We start from the raw sequence: 3,888 nt of genomic DNA, 5'->3' as shown, positions 1-3,888 counted from the left end.
AAGCCATTTGGTAACCAGTCTAGCTCTCACATCAGCGTTACCACGGCACAGGGAGCAGGGTGGCCATAAGGGGAGACTGGACAAGCACGAGAAAAAAGTTGGGGAGATGTAAGTTTAGGTTTATGCGGTTTATAGTTGAAAAATAACCGCACTTCCAATACTGTTTGTCGTGTGACTACTTTAACACACTGATAACACACGCATGTAAATCCATAAATGGGATCAGGGACGATCTGGGGCACGAACTGTGTGGATAATTGGTGGTCTACCTTCATGAATAAGTGAAAAAAAGCTTCCCTCAAAGATTAACAAGTGTTCGCGTTCTGCCAAATATCAGCAGATTTTTAATATTCTGGGTTGTGAGCCACTGCACGACAGAAAGTTTCTATTTAAACTTGGTTTTAAGGGAACGGTTAATAACAGTTAGTTAATAATACCCTATAATAATTAAGCAATAAGACAAACATACATTGCCAATCACTTTCAGAGAGCATCTACACACCTTTAAATAATTAAAATATAGTTAAAGTTGGGGTTTTTTTTTAAAATTAAAGAACGTTTGATTGTCACCCTGTCTTGGTCATATATTTTAGATTGTCACGTAATACATAATTATTATTGCCCTCTATCACAAATTTTTGATAAAATTGTGTGTGTGTGTGTGTGTGTGCGTGCGTGCGTGCGTGCGTGCGTGTGTGTGTGTGTGTGTGTGTGTGTGTGTGTGTGTGCGTGCGTGCGTGCGTGTGTGTGTGTGTGTGTGTGTGTGTGTGTGTGTGTGTGTAACAACAGGTTAAACAGTTCTTTTACTTGAGGTTTTTGTTGGTTGAACAGTTGTGGGAAGTCAAGTCCTAATCTTCAGTGAGGCAGTGACCCTGTCTGCTGTATGAATTGATGTCAACAGTCTGGTCTTCTATGTCATTGCAGTTGAAGCTTTGCTTTTAGCATACCAACTCACACATCTTTGTCTCTCCTAAAAGTCACTCTGCACCTGATAACACAACACGGGTGGATTTCTTTAGTGAGAAACACTGGATTGTTGTCAGCAGCTAATGATGAATGACCAGCCTGTCATAAAGTCTCTAATAACCCATGCTGCTTGCAAAACGATTATCGCCTTATGTGCTTAAAAAGGGAGTTTATAGGGTTTGTTCATACACAAGTCGATTGCCTGGTTTCCAGGCGTGATGATCGGTGCACTAGGAACTCCCCTGACTCTAAAAGCCTGACCTAGTCTCTAAGAATCCCTTCATGCAAGGGTCAGTCGTCATTAGAAGCTTAAAGGAAGTGCCCTGCATAAAAAGTATGGCCACCCAAAGAGGCTGGCAAACAGTCACTGTGCTTTTCAGGCAGAGTCAACTTCTTTATTTATGTTGCCCTGCACAACATTATCAGAAGGTGAATTCTTAATAAGGAAACTGCCTCAGCCTGCTTGTTTTCCTCTGTGTTTGTTCCATATATTCCTACTAAGAAGAATTCTGGAAAATGTTTAGTGTAGCTGCAGTGCAAGAAGTGGTGATAAAAGTTTTTCAAATAAATTCCAATGCTTTCTAATACACTGGCAAATTTTTAAAAATTGAAAAAAAAAAATAGTTTTGATTCAATACTGTTAACAAGCTGTCAGGAGGTCCTTCCACTTAACCATTGTCCTTGTGGCCTACTGACACCGAAACAACAAAGATGCTGCGAAATAATTGGCTGCCTGAGTCCTGAAGGACCACGAAGTGGTTGTTTCATTGGCTGTTTGAGTTGCATCTCTTTGCTGTCCAGTTAGAACAGTGAGGGGAAAAAAGCACTTGTTGCCAGGATACCTAAGATCAGTGTTTGTTCAAGGCGCTGGAAGTGAAAATAGTTGAAGAAAACAGACAAGTTAAAGTATGTTAGAGGCAGAGATAGGAGGCATATAAAGAATGAGCAGCAAAAAATAGAAGAAAGAACTAGACAGAAAGGAAAAAAGCACGATGAAAAATGAAAGAGCGAGGGGAGAGTTGATAAAGCTGTCACTCCGAATGTATCTCACCCATTTCTCATATGATGTAACTCCCCCCCCCCCCCCCCCCCTTTACTTGTGAATGATATCCCATTTTTTCTGAATTTCTGAGAAGATGCTGTATTGTTTTTCCCTGAAAAACTTATTCTGTCATTCATTTAATTATGAAATCTTAGTAACACTGGGTATTGGAGAGGTTAGCACGATTGCCTCACATCAAGATCAGATTCGGTGGACCTTTCTGTGTGGAGTTTATATGTTCTCCATTCTCTCCAGGTAATGAGCCTTTCTCTCACAGTTCAAATATATGCATGTAAGCTGACTACAGGCGTGAATATGAGCATAAAAAGTCAACACTCTCTTTGTTTTGGGCAAGCCATAGACCAATGCCAACTGATGTTGGTGAGGCACTAGACAAAGAGTGATTCAAACCATCCCTAAGCTGAGTAACAAAATAAAGGTTCCAGCAGACCCTGGGACAGGGTTACTGGGTTCCTATCCTGGAGCCAATCCTAGGGTCAAGGGTGAGTGTCTGGTGGCCAGGCTTTAGCCCTAAGAAGCTACATTAGAGGCCGTTGGAGTTTAGTGCTTTGTGAATTAGATGGTATTAAGAGGTGGCGGTCTGTTCTCAAACTCCTGCCCCTGCAATCCAAACCTGGCTAAGTGGTAGAAAATGGATGGATGGATACGTGAATGGATGGCTGGATGGCATAATACAGTGTTTAGGACTCTGCTGGGAATGTTTGAAAAATGTGTACAAATTAAAGTGCCTTGATTGAAAGAATGTGGCAGTTTAACAATGAAGCATGTGAACAAGTCAAGCAATGATGAATCAAAAGTTTAAAAAAGCAGCTGATGTCAGTTGTTGGGTGTGTTTTTTAGGTATTTTACTGTCTGTGTATCATCATCTTTTTTTTTGGACATATTCCACAACCTTTCCCAGACTTTGTATTTTAGGATTTAAAACAAAATCCTCACCCAATGTTATTTATGTTTTAAATGTTGTTTTCAGTTAACTCGACATGTTTGTAGATAAAAAAAAAACCACATAATGTGTGAAATTTGCAAATGTTTTTTTGCTGCAAACTTGTTGCTTGGGTAACAGATTGTTGTGTGCGTGTGTATGTGTGTGTGAGCCAGGGCACTGATAAGGGCACTGCTTGTTCATGACACCTTGTTCTCATGGCGTATTATTATTATTATTATTTACCGAGGTAATTTGTCATTAATATAATGATGTGAGCTGTGAAAAAAAGAAAAACGTATTTCCCACCCCACCCTGATCCCATGGGGCTCCCCCAGCTGGACTATGCCTTCCAACACACTACAGATTGTGCACAGCAACAGTTCATAGAGACTGCTGTCCCATCTTTCAAACTCCCCAGATGATCATCCAGTAGAGCATTCACAGAACACACCAGAAGGAGCAGATCCATAGCGGCTCCAACACACATCCCACCAACTACAGTATCACTGCCAGACACCACAGGACATCCCAAGAGGTCCTGTATCCATGCCCCCGAAACTTTTATGGCAGCACAAGGGGGGACCTACACAATAAGTCAGATGGTTTAATGTTATGCCTGACGAATAGTCTTTCTGATTAAACATTATTCTGTAGGAGAAATTTGAATGGAATTCTTTTGAAAGTTTTCATTTGGCATATTTAAGATACAACTGAGCTTACTCAAAGAATGAAGCCATAACTTCAGCCACATCAACCATTCAGTGTCGTGCAATGCTAAAATTGTGCCAAGGGTATAAGCCTTCATCTCATTGGAAGCACAACCCCACATCTTCATATCAACAGCAATTTGTTTGAGCAATTCACCAAGATGCCCCAAGAACATTTAAACACGGGTCACTTCACTGAGAAAGCTTTAGACTGCATTCATGCACAA

Source organism: Rhamphochromis longiceps, linkage group LG5 (genome assembly GCF_057381845.1).
Source record: "Rhamphochromis longiceps isolate RC_006_pf linkage group LG5, R_longiceps_female_GT1.1, whole genome shotgun sequence".
NCBI lineage: Eukaryota > Metazoa > Chordata > Actinopteri > Cichliformes > Cichlidae > Rhamphochromis > Rhamphochromis longiceps.
This window is presented reverse-complemented; position numbering follows the sequence as displayed.